This window comes from Eumetopias jubatus, unplaced genomic scaffold (genome assembly GCF_037043125.1).
Source record: "Eumetopias jubatus isolate StellerSeaLion01/CBP00866 unplaced genomic scaffold, mEumJub1_p1.0 scaffold_8, whole genome shotgun sequence".
NCBI lineage: Eukaryota > Metazoa > Chordata > Mammalia > Carnivora > Otariidae > Eumetopias > Eumetopias jubatus.
Genome location: NW_028274814.1, coordinates 13,125,094 through 13,141,975, shown reverse-complemented (window position 1 = coordinate 13,141,975; position 16,882 = coordinate 13,125,094).

Here is a 16,882-nt window from a genome sequence, read left to right as displayed (position 1 = left end):
GTCTCTGGAGTGTGATGTGAAAGACAACCCATTAGCATGTGGGAATAAAATACCAGGCCAGAAGAGGAGGTTTCCAGGCTCTTAAGGCTTGGCCTGGAAACCAGCATTCTGTATTCTGTTGGTCAGATGTTCACAGCACTCATTCGGACTCAAGAGGAGGAGGGAGGCCCCACCTCTAGATAGAAGCAGTGTCACAGAACGTCTTGCAGAGAACCATTTGTTGGAGCTACGTGCTGTGCTTCTGTTCTCCACCACCTCCATGCATTGGCTGGAGCAACTGACCCTCTGACCACTTCAGGGCATTTTAAAAAGATGTATCCCAAGCTGTTGGAACTAAAGATGTAAGCTATCCCTTGAATTTAGCAATTTTCAGCTATGAACCAAACAGAAAACTTAATGGTGTGATGAAGGTAGGGTCCCTAGAGTTTTTGGTCTATCTCATGATACTGGAAAAAACAGGTACAGATTATGTGTCCCCAAGTCTTCTGAAACATGTAGTGATCCCTGCTGAGCAGAGCATTCTACTTCTATGAATTAACATCATAGTAACAGGTAGCAGATTCTTTGCAGACAGAGTCCTGACTAGGATGTTCAGGTTGGTTAGAATGTAGAGTCCACTGGATGGAGTGATGAGTGATGATGAGAGAGCTAGAGGGACAGATCATGGGGAACCTTTGTATTAGCTTGCAAGGGCTGCTGTAACAAAGTACCACAAACCGCAGATTACACAACAGAAAATTACTGTCTCATGGTTCTGGATGCTACAAGGCCAGGATCACGGTGTTGGCAGGGTTGGGTCCTTGTGAGGGCCATGAGGGAGGATCTGTTCCCTGCCTCCTGCCCAGCTCTTGTATTGGCAATCTTTGGCATTCCTTGCCTTGTAGAAGTGTCACTCCAATCTCTGCCTTTGTCATCACATGGCATTTCCCCTTGTGTATGCATCTGTCCCCAAATTTCTTCTTTTGGTAAGGACACCAGTCATATTGGATTAGAGCTCACCCTGTTGACCTCATTGTAACTTGATTACCTCCCTAAACCCCTATCTTCCAATGAGGTCACATTCTGAGGTACTGGGGGTTAGGATTTCAACATATGGATTATTGGGGGTGTGGGGGAGAATTCAACCCATAGCAGCCTTGTAAACCAGCAGGGGAATTTAAACTTTGTCATCAGAGCTTTTATTAAGATTATGTAAGATAATGTTTATGAAAGCACTTCACAAACTGTGAAGTACAACACAGATGTGAGCTATTGCTATTGTAATTGCTATGTATTTAAGTTTCTCAGCCTATTTCTTCCAATTTTCCTCTGATTTTTGGACATTGCAGAGCAGGCTGGTGCTCTCTAGAAAATGTGAAGAAGGCAAAAATGCTTCTGCTACTGTAGGATTTTTGAGAGAGAGAGAGAATGCTGCCTTTAGCATATTCTTTTAAGAATTAGGATCTACTAATTAATTTCTGATTTTCTAAGGGAATTCAAGAAACTTCCTCCAGAATTTTTATTGGACTTATTAAGACTCACTCTTATACTCAAGGCCACTGGGCTTATGTATGAAATTGAAATGTTCTGTTAAAGGAAATCTAGCAGCTTCCATTCTCTCCTTAAATGAAAAAGCCTGAGGACCACCTTTTTTGTAATGTCAGATTGAAAATATAGGAAAGGGTTTATATTAAAAGAAGCAGCAAAGAGGATAGTGCTATAGTAGACTAAGAATTAAGAATATATTAGCCCTAATCTGAAGGGGTATGTGCACCCCAATGTTTATAGCAGCAATGTCCACAATAGCTAAACTGTGGAAAGAGCCAAAATGTCCATCAACAGATGAATGGATAAAGAAGATGTGGTATATAAATACAATGGAATATTATGCAACCATCAAAAGGAATGAGATCTTGCCATTTGCAATGACGTGGATGGAACTGGAGTGTGTTATGCTGAGTGAAATAAGTCAATCAGAGAAAGACATGTATCATATGACCTCACTGATATGAGGAATTCTTAATCTGAGGAAACAAACAGTATTGCTGGTGTGGTGGGGAGTGGGTGGGATGGGGTGGCTGGGTGATAGATATTGGGGAAGGTATGTGCTATGGTGAGCGCTGTGAATTGTGCAAGACTGTTGCATCACAGATCTGTACCTCTGAAACAAATAATACGATATATGTTAAGAAAAAAAAGAAGATAAGAGGGGAAGAATGAAGGGGGGTAAATCGGAGGGGGAGACGAACCATGAGAGACGATGGACTCTGAAAAACAAACTGAGGGTTCTAGAGGGGAGGGGGGTGGGGGGATGCGTTAGCCTGGTGATGGGTATTAAAGAGGGCATGTTCTGCATGGAGCACTGGGTTTTATGCACAAACAATGAATCATGGAACACTACATCACAAAAAAACAAAACAAAACAAAACAAAACTTAGGGACGCCTGGGTGGCTCAGTCGGTTAAGTGTCTGCCTTTGGTTCAGGTCATGATCCTGGAGTCCTGGGGTCGAGCCCCACATCGGGCTCCCTGCTCGGCGGGGACCCTGCTTCTCTCTCTGCCTGCCGCTCCCCCTGCTTGTGCGCACACTCTCTCTGTGGCAAATAAATTAATAAAATCTTTAAAAAGAAACAAACAAAAGAATATATTAGCCCTACTTTCTATGCCTTTCTAAGATATAAACAAGATTAATTTTAAAGTGATTTCTTTTTCTTTGCCTGTATAATATTTTTTTGGGAGCAATCTTGTTTGCTTTGAAAACTATCACCACCGGGTGTCTTAGAAATTTCTTGATTGTTTTTTCATCTGCTTATAGCCCACCAGTCCTCCACCCTAGCCTCTTATATTTTCACAGTAGAAGATCCAAATTCATCAAACAGGTGGAGAACACCCATAAAACAGAGCAAATAGCATTATAGGAAACAAGACACTCATCCATTCTATATAGATTTGTTGCTCTGTTTAGGTTCATAATGCCTTTATTACTCAATAGATTTGTTGTGGTTCATAAAACCACATAAATTACAAGATTAAATAACAACTGAAGTAACAAGGCCCAGGGAGGGAAAATGGGGGTTGAAATTATAAACTAGGTGTAGGGTTAATATAGTGAAATGCATAGCACAGGGTCATGTGTCCTTGCTGGAGCTCCCTTCCGATGCTCCCAGCTTCTCAGAGGTCATGGCATTCATCACAAAGTGGCTGGACTTTCTAAGATAATAAAGCTAATGAGTTCTTCATTGGATCAGCTTCCCTGTTTCCTGGCCTACAGAGAGATTTCTCCTGAAGATGGGCACGGCCAATAGATAAGTAGCAGGTGCCATGTGGTTGGCTGACAGTATAATACTAAGGCCTAATTTAAAAAAAAGCAGGAGCTATAAAAATATAGTGCAAATCAAAACTTTCTGATGGCCTAACTCTATCAAAGTTTTAACTAAGAATATCCAGAGCAGTGTTTCTGAATCTTTTTGGAGTTATGGACTCCTTCAGTAAGAAGAATAATGGCAAATACAAACTGAGCACCTACCATGGTCGGGCATTGTTTGAAGTGGCTCACCCAGATACCTGAGATTAGCTTGTTAATTCTGCACAGCAACCCCAAGCATAGGTACTACTATTATCCTCCTGTTACAGATTAGGTATTTGAGGCCCTGAAAGATAAGTAACTCACCCAAAGACACACAGTAGGGGAAGTAGGTATAATTTAGGCAGTCTGATTTCAGCCTGCCCTTAACCACCATACAGAACTGCCTGTAACAAGCCCTTTGATAACCTGGTGAAAATCGTCACTCTGTCTCTCTAGAAAAATACATGCATGGACATAAACACAAAAATGCACACCTCATCTTTACGGTGTTCACATATTCCCTGAATTTCCCCCAAATACAAATACAGTAAAAGCTCCCACTTGAGAAGACTGAATGATGACTGTCATTCAAATATTTTCAGGAATATTTGTCTCATTAGGACTTTGTAACTGGGGAGCAGAAAGCCGAGGGCTCTGGTCAATGGCAGGCCTCGTGAAACAGACATGCTAAGTTGCAGATTGACACGTCCATGAGCATTTACAGTCAGGTAAGATAGGGGGAAGGCGAGAGTTCTCTCAGGAAAGTTGACGATGGTTGTTGAGTGGGTGGTCATTCTTGCTCCATAAGTGGAGATAATTGGTCCAGGAATACCTGCATCAACATGCTCAGTGTCTTCCTCAATGCATGGATGAATGAGTAATTGAGGCCTGGCACTTTTTTTGCCAACATAATCATTTTAGCCAGGAAATATTGCTCCAGTAGCACAAAGTGGCCATAAGAAAATTTTAAGAAACCAGCCACAGTGTATCTTCCTTTTAAATGGTGCTATTTCCTGGCAACCTCCCTAGATAACTGTTTCTAAATTGGGCCCCCAGGTATCTGATTGACTTGACCTATTGCATAAAATTAGTGCATATGAGCATTCAAGGTTGGGGGACATCTGACAGTGATGATGGGTTTGGGCTTTAAAATAGTTGACCTGATGCTATCGTTTCTTCTATTCTCAATTATCTTTTGAAGCCATGTCTCCTGACAATAAAACTAAGAACAGAGGAGAAACTTACCTTTTTTCTTATTAGTGCCATGGAAGTCAACCAAAGGCAGTGTGCAATCATTGGGCTACCACCAGAAAAGAGGTGGGTGGGAAACACATCACAGGAATGTAAAATGCTAGGAGACTGAGCAGACTTCTGACTCTGACCCTTGAAGTGGCTTGTGAAGCAGATTCTGAATAAGCATTAGTAACCATGAAGTGATATTGAGCTCAGAGAGTTTTCCAAAAATAATAATGCTGGTTATAGCTAACTGTGTGACAGGTGCTCTTCTAAGACCTTTGCATGGATAATTTAATTTATTCTGCACACCCCATGAAGTAAGGACTATTATTACCAACCCTATTTTACAGATAAAGGAACTGAAGCCCATTCCACAAAGTGGGCGAGCATTTTATGCCAGTCAGATTTCCCTACAAGATGATCGAGGGCACTTTTCCATGTGGAAAATCTGGATTACAGTTGACTCATTAATCTAAGAAGTAAGATTATCAAGAAGAAAAATCATAAAGTTTAGGAGGGATATTTCATAGAAGAGTGGACTTATAATTTGGGGTGAGAAGCAATGGCCCTCATAAAAAAATAAGATGGGGGCACCTGGGTGGCTCAGTCAGTTAAGTGTCTGGCTTTGGCTTGGGTCATGATCCCAGGGTGATGGGATTGAGCCCCACGCTGGGATCCCTACGAGGGTGGGGAGTCTGTTTCTCCCTCTCCCTCTCCATCTGTCTCTCCCCATCTCATGTGCATGTGCTCTCTCTCTCTCTCTCTCTCTCTCAAATAAATAAATTTTAAAACTCTAAAAAAAAAAACAATGAGACGGGCCATGAATGTCTTGTAGTGATGCTGTCATACACCACCCATGTCTCCCCCACCCCCTTTCAGGCCCAAAGCTTGCATTTTCCCAGCTGCTTGGTGTGTCACTGCCAATGGCTCGGAACTGAGTCAATCCCCAAGCATTGCCAAGGTTGTACCCTATCACCAAGGACAGCCAACATCTGAAGACTGGCCAAGGCAGAGGTGCAGGAACCCAGCCCCCTTTTGAAACTGAATGGCCATTCACTTCCAACCTCTCCTTATCCTGGTGTCTTCACTCCCCATAAAGGTGCTACTCCCATGGGCACTCTCCAGTAAACATCACACAGACACATTTTAATCTCAGAATCTGCTTCTCGGGGAACCTAACCTATGACATCTGTCTTGTTTACAATATTCCCTTCTTCAATTTTAAATCAATGAAAGATTGCTCTCTCATTTCACATAGGATGTCTACTAAATCAGTTTTTTATGGATAAATTTATTTTTCTTGTATTCCACTGCTTTGTGGAAGAAATACATCTTCAATTGCAGCTTAATAAGACTACCATGAGAATACTATGATTTTACTTGGTGATTTGTACACGCGCGCACACACACACACACACACACACACCCCTAAAGGACCAAGACAGTGATACAGATTCATACAAATATATGTGTGTGTATATAAAATGAAAATTATTATATATAACTTCATGAACTAGTGATATAAACATGGACAAAAATATAGACATAAAAATAAAAATGGTTTGCAAACACAAAATCATTGTGTGTGGCTCTATAGACATGTAGATGTAAATATAAACAGAACGTTGATTTATAAACAAGAATATAGCCAAGGATATAGATATGGCTTTTTGTTGTTGGCCCATACTCCTTTTTCTCTTCACTGCTGGTACTTCACCTTTATTAGGAGAACAGGTGAAGTGAAACTGTTCAAATATGGCTTAAATCAACTGCTGGGATACTTCAGAGAAGGGTATAATTATATGCGGTAGATACGCTGCAAAATCCTGCAGGGCAGTGAGTAAATCTTCCTGAACCCCTTGTCAAGTGGCTTGCTTTCTGTAGAGGTAAGTGTGATAGGGAGTTGGGTGAGAGGTGCCATTAAACATTCTGAATTTCTTTTCTTTGTGTGACTGCAGGCCAGAGGAACCGGTCATTCGATGCTTTGTCTTTGTTAACATGACACACAACCAGATTTCTTGCCTATATGAATAAATGTTGGCCTTTTCACTCAGGCAAACTTTAAAAAAAAATTTTAAACAGAGACTATGTGCTTGGGCACATGAACACAACTCTTGTCCTTGGTGCTCCTGTCATTCGGCTTTGTGCTCTGTATTACTTTTCCAGGGCAGTGCTGCAGGTATCCACCCTCGCCAGTGTGCCCTGAACTGATGGTATGTGTTGGGAGGTAGCTGTCTGGACGCAAGTGTGTAGTCTCAGACCGTGGACCAGATAATGTCTTTCCCATTAGTCCTCTAGTCAACTAACCAATCCTCATGTATTGAATGAAACCTCCGTTTGAACTCAAGACTGGGGCCCTGAAAGAAGACACTGTAAGGCAAATAATTTTAGTTAAATCTCTGATCATCTGGGGGTGCCTGGGTGGCACAGTTGGTTGAGCATCTGACTCTTGGCTTTGGCTGGGGTGGTGATCTCAGGGTCGTGAGTTCAAGGCCCCTGTCTAGCTCCACGTTCAGCGTGGGGTCTGCTTGAGATGCTCTCCCTCCCTCTCCCTCTGCCCTTCCTGCTTGTGCTCTCTCTCTCTCTCTCTCTCTAAAATAAATAAATAAATCTTTAAAAAAATCTCTAGTCATCTGATCAGATGGAATTCACCATCTTGGGAATTCCTAAGATTTTCAACCCAGAGGTGCCTGAGAGTGGATCGAAGTGTGTGTGTGTGTGTGTGTGTGTGTGTGTGTGTGTGTGTGTGTAAGAAGAGTGAGAAGGGATGGAATGGAAATGTGTGTTGAAAAGAATCTTGTCATTGATGAGTTATACCACAATATTCCCCCAGGTAAAGAGCATGCATATCTAAGTGCAAATTAAAAGTGTTGGATAAACAGGTCCAAATAGGAAAATAAATAAGAAATGAATGATAAATGGGAATAATTTTTTTTACACAAAATTGACTCTACTTTTAAGTAATAGCATAAAACTGGAGCCCAGTCAGTAATTTTTCATCTCTTCAGATTCTGCTCTAATTACTAAAACTCTTGTTTACCTTCTGTTGACCTTCTATTTTAACATTCGTCAGCCTTCCTAAGAATACCATTCTGCATTCTTATGAATCATGCTATGAAAAAAATTCTCAAAACAAACATCTGGGTGTTTTTGGTTTTTTTTTTTTTTTTTTAGTATTCACATTTCATATTCTATTACTTTCCTCTGTCATCTCTTCTAGGAAGAATGATTTTTTGCTGGTCTAGTTGAATCTTCTTAGGTTTGAACCAACCGTCTTTACTCTTTTGAATGAGTTTAATTTGCACTGCTACTTTTTCTTTTTGCCGACTCTTTGAAGATTGCAATCAACTCCTTTTTGGCCCTCACTGTACATTTTCAAGTTATTGATTCACTTGCTATGTGGTATATAAATGAAGCTTACAAATGCAATTTCTTTGGTTCCTGAGGTGTTTTTTCCCCCCTTCAGTTCTCTGATGTCCCAGCATTTCTAACTCCACAGTCACAACATCTTGGCCCATTAGCAGCTAGGATTTGTTTGGACACAGTGAACTATATTTCCTTGCTCTAATGAAGCACACAAAATATAACTGCTATCTCCTCAGCAGGCTGCCCTTTCTAAGGAGGGCAGAATGAATATTCCCTGAGAACAGGGAGCTCAGCCCTGAGAACTTAATGAACTCCAAGGTACTGTCTTCATGGGACGATTGCATCTGAATGAAACTCAGCAACTCACTTTGGCTGGGTCAGCTGCTCCTGTCAGCTCACCACCTTCCTGGCCTTTTGAACGGACACTCTCACTGTCCTGTTTGGATTTTGTTTAGTTTTGCTGCATTGGTGACCTTGATGACATAGTCAGCTTTCTTTTAAACCCCAATTTATATTTTCTGGAATAGAAGATTAACAGAGTTTGAAAGTTCACAGTCTCAATGAAGGTAACAAAATATCATTATTTGAAATAGAAATTGGACCTACAAGCCACCCTTCAGTGACATTTCTTAAAGATGTGATGTTACATGGAATATTGGGGAATGAGCTCTGGGTTATTATTGCTGAAGTAGGGGGTGTGGGAGTTAGAGATATGATTGCAGGTGAAGTTTGGGAGCCAAAATCCTCCCTGGATGTGGAGTTTTAAAAATAGACAGAAAAAGAGGTTGACTTTATTCTTCAAGCAAATACGTACCCATTAAAGGCAATGTGATCACATTGTGTTTAGAAAGCTAGGATGAATATGATGGAGTTGATGTGAAACAGCTTCCTGGCCTTTCACTTCAACACACGGGAATCTCAGGAAAATATAAAAAAATGTAAATAACTAGCCCAGGTTCAAAATCAAGAAATGGAAATCCTGAGCTGTCAGAAATAAAGAACTCAAAGCCAGATCAGTGAGCAGGAACTGAAGCTTAAATGGGCCATGAGAGAAAGCAATAAAGATGTAGGCCTTAACTGTTGTCAACTGAAGTTTTAAGTCCCGTGGAGAGGTAGGTCAGGCCACGGTCTCAGATCTAAGCTACATGTACCAAACCAGGAATCACAAAGGGCTGCCTAGCTCATTAAAAAAGGACTAAGAAAACTGTACACAGGCTCAGAGAATTTGTGACAAATCTTGCTGTACATCGGGGGGCACAGAGAAAAATATCACCCAAGAAAACTGAGAACTCCAGGCTATTGTTATTACAGATTTACACTATTCATGGGGTAGAGAACCCAATATTGAGAAAGTAACATGAAAACTTCTAGAGGAGGAGGAATTAGTAGACCTTTGGCAGAGGTTTCCACAACCATCACATTGGTATTCTTCCCAACAGAACTCTGATGGAAAACAACTGCCACTGAAAATGAGCTCATAAAAAGTATAAACCATACAAGTAACAAAGTGCTTCAGAGAGAACTAGAAGACCCAACAAATGGGACAATGTAAGCTCTAAAAACTAGAAATGATAAAATAACCAGGAACATCAGTATAAATATATTTAGAACGTTCAAAGAAATAAAGGAAATCAGAAACACCATAGGGCAAGTACGGAACTATATACAAGTAGGCTTATTTGAAAATAACCAATAGACTTTCTAAAATTTGAACTGTAGCCATTTCAGTAAAAATGGGTTGCATAATCAAAAAAGATACAAAAAAGGGGTGAACAGGGATATTAATTGGAGGAAATCATGGAGAAATTCAGTGCAGAAAGACAGAGATGAAAAATATATAATAGAAGTTTAGAGAAATGGTGGTCTCATTGAGAAAAATCAACACACATTTAATACATGTACAGGAGGAGAGAAAATAAAGAATGAGAAAGAAGCAATATTCAAAGTAGGAGTGGTAAGAATGTTCCAGATTTAAAGTGAAGGAGCACTGAATATGGAGAGCGGATAATAAAATAAAAATATAAACCCACACAAGTCCCATGACTGTGAAATACAGAACATCAATAGCATAAAGAGAATTTTATAAAGCTCTAGAGAGAAAAGTAAACATTTAACAAGGAAGGGCAGTTAGAATAACAGGACACTTTGCATCTGCAATAAGACATGTCATAAAACAATGAAATAATGTCTTCAAAGTGCAGAGGAAAAATAATTGTCGGCTTAGAATAATATGCCCAGATAAATTATTTAATAGTGATGGTAAAATAAAGATAATTTCTGACTTACAAAGAAAAAAGCATTTACTTCTCTCACGCCACAGTTGAAAGATATCATTCAGAAAGAAGGAAATTAAATTCAAAAAAAAATGGTGAATGAGGAATTTTATAAACAGGCATGCAAATAAAGTAATATTTAAAACATCTAATTATGGTGATTTAACAAAAAAGGTAGACATTGAACAGTAATAACATAAGATGTTGGGGATGGACAGAGAATCAAGTCCTTTGTTACTCAGAAGGAGATTTAGAGACACAGGTTAAATATAGACATACAAAGATTAAGATTACATGTGAAAACTTTAAAGGTAAATATTATAAGAAGTGGAATGTATAAATTTGGGAAACAAGATTGTAGCAGAAAAATAAGGAATAAAAAAATTAATTCAACAAAAGTGGGCTAAGAAGATGGAAAGAAAAGAAAGAAAAAGCAAGGTAAGTTCAAAACACAAAATGGCACAGTAAGGCTAAATGTGTAAGCAATCACAGTAACTATAAGTACTTTAAGCAGACTTTGTAAAAGATAAAATCTCTCAGAAAGAATTACAAATTATTAGGACTTTAAAAGGTCACTAAATTGAAGTTCAGTATACAAAAACTGTATTTATATAATACATAATGGCAACAAAATACATTTTGCAAGATAATATAGACAATGGTTGCTAGGAAGAGGACAGAGTAGGGAGCACCGAGAATGTCTCCCCACCTGGACAACAAACTACACTGGCAGGATCTGTCTAATGTAACTATTTTGGGACTCTGGAGTCTGTGGAAGGCTTACAACTTCCAGGGGAAGTTGAGTGATAAAATTTGGTCAATTTTGATCAATTTCAGCTCTTGGCACAGTAGCAGCTACCTACCCGACGGCAGTCATGTGTTCCACGAGCAGCTTGCTTCCAGCTTGTGGCAGCCAGTATGGGTGGAAATGACCCTTCCTCCAAATATCAGGGATCTGTGCTATGATGCTAATTGTTGCTTCTTATCTCAGAGATATAAATAAAGAGGCAGGCAGTCATTGTTGTTGTATCTCCTCTCATTGTTGCAAGCCCTTCCTCTCTGGCCCAAGTGATTTCCAGGGGGTTTAAAGGAGCAGATCCTTTTTATTCCCCTTCCCTTTGTTTTTCTCTTTTTCCCCTTTTGGGAGTCAGACACTGAAGACTAAGACATTCAAAAGTAACTGCATATAGAGAGGAAATTAGAAAGTCACTGTGCTTGCCCATGGAAAGGCATAGACTCAGAAAAGACCTGAGAAGACCTTAAATTTCATCTCTGGCTAATCCTCAGCACAGAGACAACCTACAAAAAACAAACACAATAATCAAAAAACAGCAAACCCTGAAGAAGTTTACCCTTGACTGATAAGATGATTTCTAGATTTACCATATTATTAGGTATAGATGTCCAGTTTTTAACAAAAAAAAAATCACAAGACATACAAAGAAACAGCTAAGTATGGCCTATTCAAAAGAAAACAAAAAGATTAATGAACACTATACCTGAAAAAGACCTGATAATGGATCTACTAGGAAAGACTTTAAAACAATTGTCTTAAGGAGGCTAAAGATCTAAAAGAAGATGTGGACAAAGCCAAGAAAATGATGTGTGAACAAAATGGAAATGTCAATAAAGAGAAAACTTAGAAAGAAACTGAAAAGAATTCTGAAGCTGAACAGTACAATAACTGAAATGAAAATTTCACTCGAGGGAATGAAAGGCAGATGTGAGCAGGCAGAAGAAGGAATCAGCAACTTGAAGATAAGAATGGAAATGATCGGGGCACCTGGATGGCTCAGTCACTGGGCGTCTGCCTTCTGCTCAGGTCATGATCCCAGGGCCCTGGGATCGAGCCCCGCATCAGGCTCCCTTCTCCGTGGGAAGCCTGCTTCTCCCTTTCCCACTCCCTCTGCTTGTGTTTCCTCTCTTGCTGTCTCTCTCTCTATCGGGTGAATAAATAAAATCTTAAAAAAAAAAAGAATGGAAATGATCAAATCTGAGGAATAGAAAAAAATCAAAGAAAAGTGAATGGAACTGAAGGAACCCATAGAACACCATCAAGTGGACCAATATACACATTGTGGGAGTCCGAGAAGGAGAAGAGAGAGAGAAAGGGGCAGAGAGAATATTTGAAAAAAATAATGACTGAAAACATCCCAAATTTGATGAAATACATGAATATAAACATTCACATAAACTCACACTGAGACACATTTTAATCAAACTTTTAAAAGCCAAAGACAAAAAGGGGCACGTGGGTGACTTAGTCGGTTAAGTGTCCGACTCTTGGTTTCGGCTCAGGTCATGATCTCAGGGTCGTGAGATCGAGCCCTGTGTTGAGCTCCACACTCAGCAGAGAGTCTGCTTGGGATTCTCTCCCTCTCCCTCTGCCCATCCCCCTGCTCTCCCTCTCTCTCTCTTACTCTCCCCCCTCTCTAAAAATAAATAAATAAATAAACAAATAAATAGGAAGGAAGAAAGGAAGAAAGAAAGAAAGGAAGAAAGAAAGGAAGAAAGGAAGAAAGAAAGAAAGAAAGAAAGAAAGAAAGAAAGAAAGAAAGAAAGAAAGAAAGAAAGAAAGAAAATCTTAAAAAAAAAGTGCCAATGACAGAGAGAGAATCTTGAAAGCAGCAAGAAAGAAGTGACTCATCACATACAAGGAATCCTCAATAAAATTATCAACAGAGTTCTTTTCCTCAGAAATCTGGAGGCCAGAGGCAGTGGGCCAATATATTTGAAGTGCTAAAAGAAACAACTACGAACCCAGAATCCCTTATCTTGCATAACTGTCCTTCAGAAGTGAAGAAAAAAAATGAAAACATTCCCAGATAAGCAAAAACTAAGGGATTTCACTACCATTAGAGTGCCCTACAAGAAATGCTAAAGAAGTATTACCAGTTGGAATGAAAAGACACTAGACAAAACCTCAAAGCCATATGAAGAAATAAAGATCCCGTAGAGGTAAACACAAAAAAGGTAAAGGCTACACAAAGGTAAAAACTCACTAGTATTGTAACAGTGGTTTGCAACTCTACTTTTCGTTTTCTACATGATTTAGGAGATTAATATATTTTTTTAAAGAAATGTTTCTAAAGTAGTTTCTTCTCTCTTTGGGACCTGACAAATTACACAAATATTTCTGCTTTGTCAGGTTCCTCTGAATCTGTTTATTCCTTCAGCTTAGCTCTCGAATTCCACTGAATTCTACTCCCCACCAAACTCATATCTCTGCCTTCAACTCTTAGGAATGTCCCTGTTTCTTCTCCCTGGCCTCACTGTATTATAAAATTCTACTTCTTAGCCACCCCTTACATGTGCTATTCTCTTTTTCACTCCCTCTCACTTAGGCGAAACTTATTCTTATTCTTTGTGAACAAAGTTGTTCTGAACTTTTATGCTTTCTTCAGAAATTATTTATTACAATTTTCATCAATAACTTTCTCCAACCTTTCCTATTAATGACACTGGTCTCCTCTTCTCCTTTCTGTGCATGAAGCTCTGAAAGGTGATTCTAGCCACATTTAGTTGCTAATGATGAATCTTGATTTCAAATTCATCTTCCCCCATATTTCAGTTTACAGTTTCTTCTGGAAAATACAGATCCATTTAATAATATCATTGTTATATTTTACATGTCTAATCTGAAAAACCAAAAGCTCTCTATGTGGAGATATTTGAACAACATTGTGAATATAATTAATACCACAGAGTCATACACTTAAAATAGTTAAAATTGTAAATTTTGTATTATGTATATTTTATTACAATAAAAAATACAAAAAGGTAAAAAAAGCCAGTTTACAATAGTATCAAAAAAATTCAAATACCAAGGAATAAGTCTAATAAAGGTATGCTCAACATTCACTTAGAAAACTATTAAACATTATTTAGAAAAGTTAAAGAAAAACTAAATAAATGAAAAGCCATTTCAAGTTCATGGATTTGAAAACTCAATATTGTACAGAAGTGAGAACTTCCTCAACTGATTTATAGATTCAGTGAAATACCAAATAATAATCCTAGTAAGTATTTTTATGGAAATGGAATTAACTGATTTCAAAAGTTATATAAAAATGCAAATGGAAAAGGATATATAAGACAATTTTGAAGAACAAATTTGGACAACTAATAATACTAGATATCAAGACTTTTTATAAAGTTACAGTAAATGAAAGAGCTTGATGTTGGCACAACATAGATAAATAGACTAATGTACAAAAAAGAGAGTCAGAAACAGATTCTATATATCAGTCACCTGATCTGCAACAAAGGTGCTGCTTCACTGTAGTGCAGTAAAGATGCACCTGTCTTTATGGAAAAATAGACATTGATCCCTATTCATACCATATGCCAAAATGAATTTGAAGTCAATCATATATCTACATAGTACAAGAATAAAATTTCTTGAAGAAAACAGCCTGATGATATAGATGAAAATTTTTTGAGCAGGGTACAGAAAAACAGCATAAGGAAAGATGGATTAGATGTCATTAAAATTAAGAATTTCTGTTTACTCTTATGATTAAGAAAATAAAAAGTGTGGAAGATGTTTATAATTCATGTATTTCTTAAATGTTTAATATCTAAAATGTATCAAGAACACCCACAAATCAGTATGAAAAGGAAAACAACCCAATAAGTGCTGAGCAGAAACTAGAACAGGCACTTTGCTAAAGAAGATCAACACGGCCAATAAGTATACAAAAAAGTGTTTAATATAATTTATCAGGGAAATAAATAGACCCACCATAATGGCTTTTTAAAAGGGGAGGGGTAATGCCAAATATTGGTTATGATGAAGAGCAACTAGAACTTTCATTTACTACTGTTGGGATTGTAAAGGTAGAAACTGGAGGTATCTGCTAACACTGAACATGCATAGACTTAATGACACACCAGTTCCATTCTAGGTCTATGCTCACCAGAATTACATACATATACGTTTCAAAAGACATGTATAAGAATATTCATGGCAAAATTATTACTTATAGTTCAAATTGGGAACAACCCAAATGTCCACCATGGAGTATATACATAAAATGGAACACTATACAGCAATGAAAAATAGCTACTATCTACTACACTTAGCAGCATGGATAAAACTCACAGATGTGTTGAATGAAAGAAGTCAAATACAAAAGAGAACACATACACTTTATTAATTTATTTCCACTCAGGTAGCATTAAAAAATAGGCAAAATTTGTCTGTAGTTGATAGAAGTTAAAATAGTGGTGATAGCATGGATTAGAGTTAATCATGTAAACTTGAAAGCAAAGGGGTTGATTTTATTTGTGAATCTTTCATTGCATTTAGCACAGGCCATAGTAAGAGCTTGTTATAGGACTGATGGATGAAATAATGAGAATAATTAGTCTTGCTCCCTTGGTTTTTTAAATCAGTTTTATTGAGATATAGTTCACATATCATATGATTTACTCATTTAAAGTTTAGAGAAATATACAGAAGGAATTGTTGATTCATCATATTGTATGAGGTACTGTGTTATACACGAGACTAATATAACATTGTATATTAATTATACTTGAATAGAAAAATTTAAAATATTAAAAACAGTTAAAAATTAAACGTTGTAGTTAAGAAAAACAAAAACCAAAAAAGTAAAGTGCCCAATTCAGTGGTTCTTAATATATTTACAAAATTGTGTAACCATCACCGTCATCACTCTTAGAACTTTTTCATTACTCCCAAAAGAAACCCATACCCGTTTGCTCTCACTTCCCCCAACACCCCTTCCCTCCATCCACCTTCCACCATAGTCTTATTAACCACCAACCTACTTCCCATCTCTCTAGATTTGCCTATTCTCGATATTTTGTATAGATAGACTCATGCAATATATAGTTCTTTAAGACTGACTTCTTTCACTTAGCATAATGTTATTGAGATTTACCCCTTTTGTAGCATGGATCATTACTTAATTTCTTTTTATTGTCAAGTAATAGTTCATTACATGACTATATCACATTTTATTTATCCATTCATCAGTTGATGAATAATTGGGTTGTTTCCCAATTACTCATTCATGAATAATGTTGTTATGAATAATGCTATTATGAACATTCATGTATGAATAATGCTGTTATGAACATTCATGTACAAGTTCTTGTGTGGACTTATGTTTTTATTTCTCTTGGGTAGATACCCCGGAGGGGAATTGCTGGGCATTGCTGGGCCAGATGGTAACTTACTGCTAAAGCATTTGAGGAATTGCCAGATTGTTTTCTAAAGTAGCTTTACTACTTTACATTCCCAACAGCAGTGTATGAGGCTTCCAATTTCTTTGCACCCTCCCCAATATTTGCTATTATCTGACTTTTTGATTATAGCATCCTAGTGGGTGTGAAGTGGTATCTCATTGTGGTTTGGGTTTGTATTTCCTTGATGACTAATCATGTGCATATATTTTCATGTGCCTATCACACATTTATATATCTTCTTTGGACAACTCAGTTTCTTGGGCTGTTTTAAAAATTGGGCTTTTTATTAATGAGCTTCAATAGTTATTTATATATTCTAGATACAATTCCCTTATGAGACATGATTTGCAAAAATTTCCTCCCATCCTGTGGGATGTCTTTGCACTTTCTTGATGGTATCCTTTGAAGCACAAAATATTGCTGATGTTTATTTTTTCATTTGTCGCTGGTGCTTTTGGTGTTATATC